This window comes from Ambystoma mexicanum, chromosome 3q, assembly GCF_040938575.1.
Source record: "Ambystoma mexicanum isolate Mex_15411 chromosome 3q, UKY_AmexF1_1, whole genome shotgun sequence".
NCBI lineage: Eukaryota > Metazoa > Chordata > Amphibia > Caudata > Ambystomatidae > Ambystoma > Ambystoma mexicanum.
Genome location: NC_090926.1, coordinates 237,484,141 through 237,497,922, shown reverse-complemented (window position 1 = coordinate 237,497,922; position 13,782 = coordinate 237,484,141).

The following is a 13,782-nucleotide window of genomic DNA, read 5'->3' as shown; positions in this document are numbered from 1 at the left end:
CGAAACCAACAAACACAAGGTAAAATTTGTTAGGTAAGTTCTTTGGTAAACCGTACGGTCCTCCTTAGGTTTGGTCAGGTGCAGTCGTGACCTGGCTCTTAATTTAACCCTGACAATTCGAATTTGGCATATTGTATCTGCAGACACAATTATTGACCAGGTTACACCAATTTTTTGTGAAATGCCTGGGAAATTGTCTAGCTGCTTTAGGGCTCTGTTCCGCAGCGATCGACAATGTTTGGAATTTAGCCGCCCGGCACCACAGGAGGGGTCGCCGGCATGTACTATGTACTGTAAGTATGACATTGGAAGTATAGTATTTAATGATATTTGTCACAGACAAACCAGACATGCCTCCGAATTTCAGTGGCCAATCAATGGTAGTTTTGAGATCCCCCGTATTGAATACCTAGAATCGGTCTTGCTAAAAAAGAGGGCCAGACCTGCAGCATTTGATGTTTTGCAGAATTGGAAAAAAGAAGCATTGCAGCAGCTTAAAAGTAGGGATAAACATGCACGCCATCATAAAACAAATGCCGAAAAAGGCGCTGTTATATGATAAGGAAAAACATTCAGAGTCAGTTAAAAATATGCATAGGGCTTTTTCACTTGGAATCCAGAAAATGTATCCCTCTAAAGATTTCCATGTTTCTGAGGAATTTATTGAAAAATTGTTAAACGAACGCAGGCCTGGTGCCTCTGCGCCACCTCAGTATGATCCTCTCCCGGGTGTTCTGCCCATTCCTGCTGTTGTTCCTGCTGTTATTCCTGTTCCCCCTGTACAACCTATTGTTCCTATTCCTCTAGTTATTGTTCCTCCACCTATCGCACCACCCCTTCCTCCTGCGCCGATAGTTGCACCCTTATTGAATTTGCCTGCACCTCCGCTCCCGAGTGGGTCTGTATTGACTGAAGTTGATCACGGTGCGGGGTCAAAGATTGTCACTCGTAATACTGTTTCTGCAGACAAGAAACGAGAATTATTTGCATGGGCTAAGCACTGTATGGAGAAAGGTGATCAAGTTAACGTTTTTTCCACATTATCAAATTTGAACAGTTTTCCCGAGAAAAATGTTTTTATCGAAGGTTTGGGGGCTCATTTATGTGTGATGTGGGGTAGATTACAAAATTCGGATCTCCCACAAGGGGTGAGGGATCTAAATGCTTTAGCACTTTCGAGGGACACAGAGGAGAAAGTACATGGTCATGTTGAAAGATTGTTTGAGTATAGGAGGGACTTTGAGAAATCACGAGATGAGGATGATGAAGACGACAGTATGTATGTGCAGAAACGGTTTCTTCCGTGTCGTAGATCGGCACCTGAGGAAGTACGAATTTGTACCAAAGATGCGATTCGATGGATCACGGATTCATCGATACCGCCAGATGAAATATATGACACGTATAGTCAGTATACAGTAGAAATGCAAATGAAGGTGATTCAGGTAATGGTACAGTACCTGTAGGAAGAATGTGTAAGGAAGAAGGTTAGTTGTCCTATAGAGTTATTGGGAATTTGTAAAAGGGCTTTTTCGCCCGACACTTCTTCGACTGCCTTAGCGCTCGACCTGGCTCTGTTGCTTAGTAAGCGGTCGGAGTTACCTATATCTCAGTTGCATATGAGAGATGTTACCTCCGACATTTGCCCCAAAGGTTGAGATTCCCGCTAACGCTGGGACTGGTGCACCCGCTGTGGATATCCCTGCGCATTATGTATCGCAATTTGTTCACATCCCGTTTTCACGACAGGAAGTGAACACTATTAGACAATCAATTCCCGATATCAGGAAAAACCCGACAGGGTTTTACAAAGAGATAGAGTCCGTTTTGCAGTCCTCTGTGTTCACCTTAAGTGATATTGACTTGCTATTCCCTGTACTCCTACCCGTAGATTTATGGAAGCAGGTTCGGACAATAGACGATGTGCCAGGGTTGGGAGATACGTGGGCTAACATGACTAGGTTTGATGGGGAAAGTCCAGCTGGTGAGAAACCACCTCAGGTAATACTTACTTTGCCTGATAGAATTGTCGCAAAATTGAAAACTATAATTCCAGAGAAAAGAATTATTTGGGACAAGTTTACAGCCTGTGTTCAAGGAAAAACTGAAGGTGCCACTGAATTCTTTAATAGATTCGAACAGGTATTTTCTGACTTCAGTGGTCAGGACTTGGGCACAGAGTCTGGGAAAAGGTTGCTTGTGGACAAATTTGTACGTGGATTGTTGCCCGACATCCAGTCACAGATTATGTCCTCTGAGAGCGCTTGGCAGGCGAAATCTCAATCTGAAGTTTTGCACATGGCTCAGTATTATGAGAACCGTGTTAATAATGAAAAGGAGAAAATAGAGAAGAGGAAAGGAGATTTGAAGACTAAAGTATTGTTACAACAAATTGTTAGAAATCCCAGAGGAGGTATGGCACAGACCAGAGGTCAGTATGTCCCAAAAAGAAACGCTCCTTTGGGTTCTGTGAATATTAATCAATGTGCCTATTGCCGCCAGGAAGGTCATTGGCGAGCACAGTGCCCCGTCCTTCGGCAAAGGTCAAACAATGCGTTTGGGAGTATGGGTAGACGTCCTAGAGGGCGCCCTGGAGCAGGGGGCCCTGATAGAGGTCAGTTTTCACAAGATCCTCAGCAACCTTTTTCACGGGAAAATCAGACTTCGAGTGTGGACATAAGAAACATATTTGATCACCCTTCTGCTGCCTACCTTTCTGAAGAGCTTCCTTCCAACGACATTTTATTTCGTTAGGACTGCCCGAAGCAGGGTTTGGAACCTTCACCTATTCCCGTTAATCAGAAAGGTCCCTACGTTGAATTGTTAGTGGGGAATAGGAAACATCAGTTTTTGATAGACACTAGAGCACAGAAGTGCTCCATTGATCATTCCCCAAATATTCGCTGTCAGGGCAAACAAATGTTTCTGTAGGGTTTTCTGGTATACCAATTGTTTGTCCGGTTTCTTCGCCGGTGTCTGTTTCTTTGGGTCCCTTTACGGACCATTGTCCCTTCCTTCTGACTTCGGACTGTGGAGAGAATTTGCTGGGGTTAAATCTGTTGAAGAAATTGAATGCAGTAATTCATTGCTCCTGTGATGGAGTACGACTGACGGTTTCACCACAGCAACTTCCCAATTCTCAGTTTCTGATTCGACCATTGCCTCCTGAGTTTAGCATTGTTCCGGAATGTTTATGGGCAGTTGACGACAATGATGTCGGGGTACTACAGATCGAGCCCGTTAAAATAGTTTTGAAACGTGGAGTTAAATTACCACGCATTCCGCAGTATAAAATATCAGTGGAGGGCGAGCATGCTTTGAAGTGCATTGTCTCCGATTTTGTGCATCGAGGGGTGATTGAAGAAATTGCAGGTAGTTTATGTAACAGCCCGATTTTGCCTGTATACAAGAAAGGTGACAATGCAATCCCATACCGGTTCATAATTGATCTTCGTGCTATTAACAAAGTTGTCGCCCCACAATTTCCAATTGTGCCTGATGTAACAACGATACTAACAATGATCCCTGCTACGGCTACGCACTTTAGTGTTGTGGATTTAAAGAATGCTTTCTTTATCATTCCTATACACAAGGAGAGTAGATATTTGTTTGCGTTCACCTTGGGAGGACGTTCATTTACATTTACTCGGGCACCTCAAGGGTATACTGAAAGTCCAAGCATTTATAGTAGAGCTTTGAAAGAGCAGCTCGACACCCTTGAATTGCCACCTACTTGTACACTGCTTCAGTATGTCGATGATTTGCTTTTGGCTGCAGATTCTGAAAGTGCTTGTAAAGAAGGAGCTGTACTGTTGCTTGTTCATCTAGCTAAAAACGGTCATAAAGCTTTGCTCAAAAAATTTCAATATTGTTGTCAGGAGGTCGCCTATTTAGGCAATTTCCTGTCAAAGGAGGGGAGAAGATTGACACCTGAAAGAATAAAACACATTTCTGGCATGTCTGTTCCAAATACACAGAAAGAAGTCAGAGCCTTAATAGGTATGGCTTCTTACTGTAGGTTGTGGATCCCGAAATTTTCACTAGTGATAAAACCGATGTTGGCTTTGACAAAGAAGGGCATTTCTTTGCCGCTGCCATGGAAATCGGAGCATCAATGATCATTTGAGCTTCTCAAAACCGTGTTATGCTCTGCACCGGTTCTGTGTACTCCAAATTATGACAAGGCCTTTGTGTTGTTTGTGCAGAATGTGATGGATGTGCTTTGGCTGTGTTAACACAGGAACACAGAGGGAAGAATAGGCCGTGCGGCTATTACTCCTCCGCCCTTGATCCTGTCGCATGCGCTTTGCCAAGATGTTTGTGAGCTGTCGCTGCTGCTGCCGCGTCTGTAAAACAGAGTGAGGGAATGGTCCTAGGCCATGATTTAATTTTTATGGTACCTCACTCTGTAGATGTCCTATTGAATAAAACCCAAACGCAACACCTCACCTCTGCACGGCTGACAAGGTATGAATTAATTCTGTTTGCCCCTCACATTCAAATTAAGAGGTGTTGTGTTCTTAATCCGGCTGAACTTCTACCTTTCCCCCAAAATACTGTTTGCGGTGACGAAGAATTACATGACTGCCTGTATACCACGGAACAGGAAACAAAGGGCAGGATAGATCTTATAGATACTCCTTTGGACAATGCAGAAGGGGAGCTGTTTTGTGATGGCTCCTGCTTCAAACTTCCAGATGGTACATCTACAGCTGCTTACGTAGTCACTACGTTGAGTACGGTTGTTGAAACTAAGAGAATTTCGCATAACTCCGCGCAGGCCGCAGAGATTATAGCGTTGACCCGAGCTTGTGAACTCTCCGAAGGGCGTATAGTAAACATATATACTGATAGCCAGTATGCCTTTGGGGTGGCTCACAACTTTGGGAGGCTCTGGTCGGAAAGAGGGTTCCTAACCTCACATGGGACCAAGATCCAGCATGGTCCCCTGATAGTGCAATTGCTCTCGGCACTCTCACTCCCTAGGCAGTTAGCGATCATGAAATGTGCAGCACATCGTAAGGTCATAGATGATGTGGGAAAAGGGAACGCTTTTGCTGACCAGATAGCCAGGCAAACGGCCACAGACTTTAGCGCAGACATGTATGCTCTAAGGGAGACAAAAGATGCCTATGTAATGGATGAGGGTATTGGGTCTGTGCGAGATATTCAAACTGATGCCACAATAGAAGAGTCTAAAAGGTGGGCCAAAGGAATGGGGAAACTGGATGATGATGGGTGTTGGGTGGATACATCTGAAGGAAAATGATTGCTCCCTGATTCATATGTGCTGGCAATGGTTACGATGGCACACGGTCCCACGCATGTGTGTGCTCAACAGATCACGAAAATGCTAGAACAAGTCTGGGTGAATGATAACATTTTGAAGACTGCACAGCGACATGTTCAGAATTGTATGATTTGCTTACAGCACAATGTGGGGAAGTGGACAGTAACTCCAAGGGGAAGCTTTGGGCCCCCTTCTGTTCCCTTCAAGGTCATCCACTTTGATTTTATTGAGATGGAACGGTGTAACAATCTAAAATATGTCCTTGTGACTATTTGTGCTTTTAGTAAATGGGTCGAGGCTTTCCCCGTTAAAGATGCTACTGCCATGACCACTGCAAAAACTATGGTAAAAGAATTCTTTCCACGATTTGGGCTTTCAAGGGTAATTTGGTCGGACAATGGTCCCCATTTTGTTGCAGCAGTAATTTTGCAGATATGCACAGCGTTACACATTGAAAAACGATTTCACTCAGCTAGACATCCTCAAAGTGCTGGGTTGGTAGAGAGACATAACGGTATCTTAAAGAATAAGCTTGCAAAAACATGTGCCGACACCAAATAGAAATGGCCAGATGCCTTACCTATTGTATTATTAGCCATGCGTACCACACCTCAAACTAAGACTGGGCTTTCTCCATTTGAGGTAGTGATGGGGAGACCTGCTAACATTTGGGGTCTTCCAAAGCCTAAAGCATTGAGGGAGGTAGAAAATGTATTGCTTGTAGACTACTGCAACCAGTTGACTAAAAACCTGTATTTCATTTATCATCAGGTCCAATCAGCTTTACCTGTATGGTTTATGGGCCCAGGACACGATATTCAGCCTGGAAGTTGGGTCCTAGTGAAGGCCTACGAAAGGTCTTCCTGTCTCGCTCCTCGTTAGAGGGGACCCTACCAGGTGCTGTTGGTCACTCGGACAGCAGTGCGGGTGGCTGGGAAAAAATATTGGATCCACGTGACGCATGTCAAGAAACTTCCTCACCCGACGCCACACGTTACAGAAGAAGCAGAACCCCTCGCTGATGCTACAATATCTGATCCTGGAGTAGCAAACAGCGTTGTGAGTGCGTCGCGGAATTTCTCTGAGCCCGTGGAGCTTGGGGAACAGTCCATTTCGTCTCTGCACTCTTTGGAAAAGTCATTTCCGGAAAACACTGTTTCAAGTTCTGCGACTTCCGTCGCCTCCAATACGTCGCTTCCCTCAGGAAGTGACGTTACCTTGTTTCCGGATCAAACAGTTTTGGGTACCACCAGGTACGACCTTCGACGAAGAAAATAGAACTACGGCACGGGTCTTCCCGTGCATTTGGAAAGAAGAAGTGATTGAAAGTTTTCTCTTGTAAAAGAAAGTTCCTTTCGAACAAAAGGGAAAAAAAGGGATTCTATTGGCTAGGGTTGGGAAGGACTAAGAAGTTGCGCGACCGTAGTGTCGCCAGCAACGAACATTGGGGTCGTCGATTGAGAAACTACGATGCCTGCCACCTCCACCGCTGCTCCCCGCACTGGACTTGTAAATAAGGGGGTGACCAACTCGGACAATGAACAATGTGCCTGGGTCCCGAAAATGTATTGCTGTGTTGTGTTAATAATAATTGGAATTTGTGTAATTACTGCTGTGGGACTTTGGTACTTCGAAGAAATTTACCCTCTAAAACCTCTACTGCCAATTGAAATTGTACCTACTGCTTTCACTCCCTCTGTAACACCTTCACACTCTGTCACCTAGAGACTCCCAGCATAGACGAAAGTATCATAATAACACTTTAATGATAGTAATGAATGCAACGCATGCCATTTTTAATAAGAGTAATTGTTGGATTTGTACCCATTTACCGCAACATGGGAACAAGGGGCTAGGATGGTATATTCACCCTTTACCTTTAACGACTGCTTGCTATGCCTCTCTTAGAGCACTATTCTTTGGCCGTTGGAATGATAGCATCTCAGGGAACTTTGATGGAACTAATTTAAATGGTTTTGAGAAACGTGAATTGACTCCCCTGGGATGCTCGCTTTTTGCAAATAGAAATAGACCTAATGTTGCTTCTATTAGGCCATCTGATAAACTATCTCTTCCTTTTCAAACTCTAATTTCCTTTAAAATGGCTCCGATAGGCAATAAGGACGCCGTGCCCCCTTCCTACTCTATTAATCATGGCCCTGATTCAGTCCCCTTTTGTGTACAATGAAATGGCACTCGGCCAATGGGAGATTTTGAAGGTTGTATAAACATTGTAAATTTGACTGGAGAGAACAGGTCTCTGTATGTAGGGGGGCCTGTTTATTTCGTTTGTGGTAGTTCAGCATTTCCCTGGTTGCTCAAGGAGTGGCAGGGAACCTGTTATTTAGGAATCCTGTTACCTGGGGTATTTGTAGCTAGTACATTGGAGGTTTCTAAGGCTCACCCACGGCGGGACGAGAACGGAGATACCCCTGGGCAAGTATTGGGAGATATAGCAAAATCAGTTGTGCCCTTTTGGGGACAGATAGCAAACTCTGAAAACATTAGGGGACTAGCAAGAGTACTGGAGAGAACCATCAACCGGACCACGGATATACTCTACAATATGACACTAGAACAAAAGGCAATAAGATTGGTAGCACTCCAAAATCGGATGGCATTAAATGTCATCCTGGCAGAACGTGGTGGAGTATGCAAATTAGTGGGGTCCGCTTGGTGTGTTTTCGTACCAGATTCTTCACTGACAATTTTCAAAGCAATACAGAACTTGCACATCCTTAGTTCTGAAGTACATGTTCCTGTGGGAGATTGGAATATTAGCGCCTGGTTCTGGGATTCTCTACGATCCTGGGGTTGGAAGGTGTTTTCTGTTATCTTGGTTATTTTGGGAATCCTGCTATTCCTTTGTTGCTGTTTCCAATGTCTACCTAGTATATGTGCAATGCTAGGGGGATGTTGTGCTCAAGCGGTGAGCACAGTAGGGCACAAAATGTACGCCCCAGACACAGCATCTAAAGAGTTTGTGTTACAAGAGGTTCTGATGAACGACCTAATGGCTATAGACATTACAGATAATGATTCAGGATGTATGGACGACAATGCATGGAGTTATTTACAAAGATATTAGAAATGATATTAGCACTTGCCATAGGCCAAAAGGAGGGTCTGTCGGAATTGAAACAATGTTATGCCTCCTATCGCAGCAATTGTATGTGTATTGGCCTACGCCAAGTTGTCTAAAACATCATATGCGAACAAACTCCGCGGCAAGGTCTTGACCTTAGAGAAAGTAATGTAAGTCGCCATCTTGGATTAAGCCGCCATTTTAGGTTCTCTTGTAATGTGGAAGTCACCCTGAACATCAAAATGGAGGCCGAATGACATTCTGAGTAAGATTCTGGCCGCTGTGACCTCCGTACACACGAATAATTAATATGCCTGCAGGCCACTTGTCGGGGTCGCGAACTGAGACCTTGTCCTATTGCTGACCTATGTGTAAATGTACAACTATATCAGCGAAACTAATCAAAATGCATAAATTATAGGATTGACCTGGCTAGGAACCCATAGGCCCGATCCCTAGAATGGTTAACCCGCGAGAGGGTTGGCCAAGGGCTGGACAAATCATATAAAAGACCCAAGTATTCCAATGTACGGTCTCTCTTACTAATGCATCGAACCTTCGTTGAAGTTTGTTACGTTACTCTGAGAGCCGAATAGCTATCCGTTTGTCAATTGACTTTGGTAACTGTTGTAGCTTTCAAATAAAGCACTTGTATGTTCTTTGTAACCTGTGTTGGTGTGTTTCTTTTGGGCTTCCCGGCCTCATATTTTTTTATGTTTTCACACTCACACCTGTACGGAACCCACAGAACAGGCACGAAGAAGAATACAACCGTGCACATACCCATACCCGCCTCGTGATCGAGCAGACTTTTGGACTTTTGAAGTCACGGTTTAGGTGCATTAGCAGGTCTGGTGGCGCTCTCCTGTATGGCCATGATAAGGTGGCAAAGATCACCATGGCATGTGTCATGCTGCACAATATGTGTATCAGACGGAATGTGCCACTGCCCCCTGACATTGAAATGGAGGCACCTGATGAGGATGATGATGGGGATGAGGATGGAGGTGAAGGGGATGCAGGTCATGCAAGAGGGGATGGCCAGGAGGGACTTGCTGTGAGACAGCATTTGATCAACCAAATCTTCTGAGTACCATGTACTCGTACTGTCACCTGTATATGGCTGGTGATGCACTGGTGTCTGTTTGCTAGCTCACAATGGACCTTGGCGTCAATAAATTGCACATACACAATGAAGGAGTCCAGGCCTGTGTTTTGCTCAAACAACAGTGTATTAATGAACTGAAACAGAAAAATGTGCAAGTCCCCAATCATCCCACCACCCTTCCCCCCACCCCCCACAACTGTCCCATCACACCCTTTCCCCCACCCCCACAACTGTCCCATCACACCCTTCCCCCCACCCCCCACAACTGTCCCATCACACCCTTCCCTCCACCCCCCACAACTGTCCCTCATGAGTCTCCAACAATGTTTGCGTCCAGGCATGCACACAGGGGAATGGACATTCACACCCTATTGGTCATTGGCAGGACCAGTATTTGGGGGCTGGCTGGAGGTGCGCCTGGTGGTGCGTGCAGAGCGTCTGAGTGGGCTTGTCTGCCGCGAACTGGTGGACGAAGAGGTGGCAGACTGTCCTGGTGCTGGTGGTGGTGGGATTTGGCGGTCCATTGCATCCGCAATGCGTGTGAGCACCTCCCGGACGCGTATGAGCTCCCCACACAGCCTGTCTGTGCACGACTCCATCCCCTCCCTGGAGTGCCTGGATGTCTCCCCGAGCACCGCCCTGAGACAGGCAGCCTCCTCGACATGCTGACCAACCAGCACAGTGAGAGCCTGTTGCCACTGGATGATGCTGGCCAGGTCAAGGGTAGTGTCGGGCTGTGGGGGTGTGGCTGCTGCGCATTCTGATGCTGGCCGGTGTACAGTTGTAGGCTCCGGGGGGCTACTGAAGGCCTCCATGGTCTCGTCACCAGTGACGTTGGAGACAGGTGTGTGTTGGGGTGATGGCTCTGGGGTTCGAGCAGGGCTTGGGGTGTGCATGGCCAGGTTGAGATCTGTAGGCTCATCCACATCAGACAATGGGGCAATGGCCGCCGCCTCTCCTGCCGAACTGGCTGCAGCTGAGGGTGGACCCTCGGTGGCTGTGATTGGGGGGGGGGGAATGAACCTCCAGATGCGGGGCAGTAGGGTTTGGCGTGGCACTGGCAGTGGCGCTCAAACGATGTTTTGAATGCTGCAAATGGAGTCTTGAGCCTTCTCCCCTGGATGTCGTTGGGGCGTCCTCGCTGGGCTGTGGCCTTTTTTTCTTCTGCACAGGGAGTGCCTGGGATGCTTCCTCGCTGTCTGTATGTGACCCTGTCGGGGACAAGAAGGGGAATGTCATTGGTTATGGTTCGATGTTCTCAATGCAGGCTACATCATGAATTCAGTTGGGGCCGTTTGGACTTCATTGTGAAGGATGCAGGTGATGTGTCATTTCAGTGGCTCACCCATGCAGTGTTGTGTGTGGCACTTGGCTCTGTTGATGTGTGTGTGTTTGGGTCTGGCACTGACATGGGCAGGGTGGGATGCATGTGTGGATGTTTGGCCATCCATGAGGTGATCCAGGGCAGACATTTGTGGGGACCTGTACATTCACATTGCATGCTTACATCAGTGCACTTACCTCCATCAGAAGTCTCTGCCACGCCATGCTCCATCCTCCCAACTTCCTCAATACATTCGACTCCGATGAGGTTGGCGCATGTCTCCTCCCACTCCTTTAACTTGATTGGCGACCCAGATCTGCCAGCGGTGGCAGTCTTGTGATTCTCTGCCAGGATCATTCTGACCCGGAGTCTGAGGTCATCCCATCTTTTCCTGCATTCACGTACAGTGCGGGTGCTGCTGCCCACAGCACTCACTTTCATTGCCACTTCGTCCCAGATAGCCTTTTTCTTAAGGAGGGTCTCCCGCTGCATGTCATTTGCGAAGACCACTGCAGCATTGTCTGATAAGGTCTGAGTCAGCATGAGTAACTCCTCAGTAGAGAACTTTTCCTTCCGCTGGCGGTCTGTGGTTTTTTTCAGTGCCTTGGGCATGGTAACAGTGTTGCAATGGATCTCAGACGGCAAGGTAACACAAACAGGTCCAGGGGGCAGAGGATGGCAATGGATTGTGTTTTTAAAGATGGCCGCCGTGCTCTTTCCCGTTCCTGTGCGATGACGCTTTTTCCGGTTCCGGAATTTAACGGTCACCGCTATTAGCGGTGCCCGCTATTTGCATGCTACGTCAAGGCAGAGGTGCTATCTGCACTGTCGAGGAAGACGGTAAGTGACTTTTGGGGGAGTTTAGCGGCAAGGCAGCAGGGGCATTACCGGCATGGCGCAATGCTCACGTACTCGTAATGGTACGCTATTAGCGCCCTCCTGCGAGGGCGGACACGTTAAGGGCGCCATGCCGGTAATTTGCGGATTTTACCGCACAATGTGTAATGAGGCCCATAGTGTTCAAGTAAGGTGGGTGGACCAATGCGATTCATATTGCTTACCAGGGCAATTGAGGTTAAGAATTTTGTTTGTGGAAAGAGCATGAACGGGACCAAGTCAGTGTGAATACTTTAGGAGCGTTGCCGAAAAGCATAAGGGAGAGGTGCCCCTTCCAGCTCCGGACAGGGCGAGACAGGCGCCTTAGGAGAGGGTCTATTTTTTGGGCTGCTAGTGCCTAGATTTGTCTTTCACAGCCAAAGGGAAAGTAGGACATGCAAGTGTTTTAAAGGTCAAACAGAGGCAGCAGAGCATGAGAATCCCAGGCGGTGGCGTTAACATGCCTGGGGGAAAGTTCCAAGTGAGAAAGAACAAAGTCAGGGTCCCATCCGTATTAGGTGTGTTGGGAGGTGAAAGTACAGGTTATGGAGTTAGAGTGCACCGGAAGAGTACGAAAGAACCATAGTTCTTGATATGAAAAGGGCCGGGTGACCTCATGGATATGGTGGGGCACGGTAGACAACAGGACATGATGCAATGGAGCAGGAGGAAAGTCAGTGCTATTCCGGTGCTGCTACACAACTTTTATACCAAGCTAGGGCCTAATTATGATTTCTTGGGAAAACTTCTATGAAAAGATGACATTCTCCCCACCAGTTTCCAGCACTGCCATTCTGAGGTGGGGGGAGGATTAGATGGGAGCTATTGTGCTTTCCAACTGCAAAGGCTGACAAAGTGTATTGCTTTTGGATCAGTGGGTGTGAGTGCAGGATTTCTAAAAGTTCTGACTCTTTTCTGATTTACTAATGTTTTCTTGAGCCTTGAGTAGATCAGGAAAGTGGTGTTGCCATCTGAGGAAAAGCCTCACTTATAAAGGAAAGACCTGTACAGTAGATCTTAACAACACCTCAAAGACACCATATTTTCACTCGTTTTTTACATGCAAAAGTAGTGTTCTGTAAGGAGAATGCCCTTGTAGTGTTTGCCCTGCATTAATAACGGTCAGTCCACTCCACCACATTCTTTGTTTTGCACAATACAGTGCTTTTATGAAAAGTATTGCTAAACAGTTTCTAATTTTACATGGACCTCTGAGCTGGTGTCATGATGCCTACCCCGGGGGACCCAGACCAAGTCCAGCAACCCCGGAAGCAGGCATCAAGTTACCCCAAGCAAGCCCAACAACCCCCGCTAGGGGCTATTTGGGTGCAGTCCTGGCGCCTATGGCGCCAGGCTCATAAATTCAAACTTACCTGATGCAGACCATGCTGCAAACTTACCTGATGCAGACCATGCTGCAAGAGCTCCAAGCCAAACGAGGCTTGGAAGGGACTATTTTACCTAGGGACTATTTTTTTACTCGGGTGGGGCTGGGGAGGAATACTTACCTGGGACTACTTTGGAGGCTATTTAAACCACGCCCAAAGAGCAGCACACGCTTCGCGTTATTCTGCATCCAGCAGCGTAACGCTCACCGTGCCTGCAAGTCTGCATCCAGTCTTCTGCCACGCCCGCCTCGAGTTTGGAGCTCCTAGAAAAAGGGAGAAAGAAGGAGAAAAGGTTAGAACAAGAGCAATACCTTTGATCCTTACCTGAATTCCCAATCCATCGCAACTTTGAGCTGGAAGAAAGAAGTTATTTTATGCGCGTCGCCTCGCCTGCTGCAGCGCCGCGCTGAACTCACTGGCCTTCGCAGCATCTTCACATTTCACCGCATCCTCCTGCATGTTCCCGCCGCACTCCGGCACCTAAGGAGAAGACAAGAACAGCAAGGTGAGCCAAGGGAATACACAGAGAAATACCCCCCATAGACTTACCTGATTTTACCACCGGGGGTACTATTCTTCTTCACGGGTCGGCGCAGCTTCCACTGTATCCTAGCCGAACCCCGGCCCCTAAGGGGAAACAAAAGGACTGCAAGGTGAAACGAGGGACTAACAAGGGGAACCTTCCTCACCACAAAAGACTTACCTGATTTT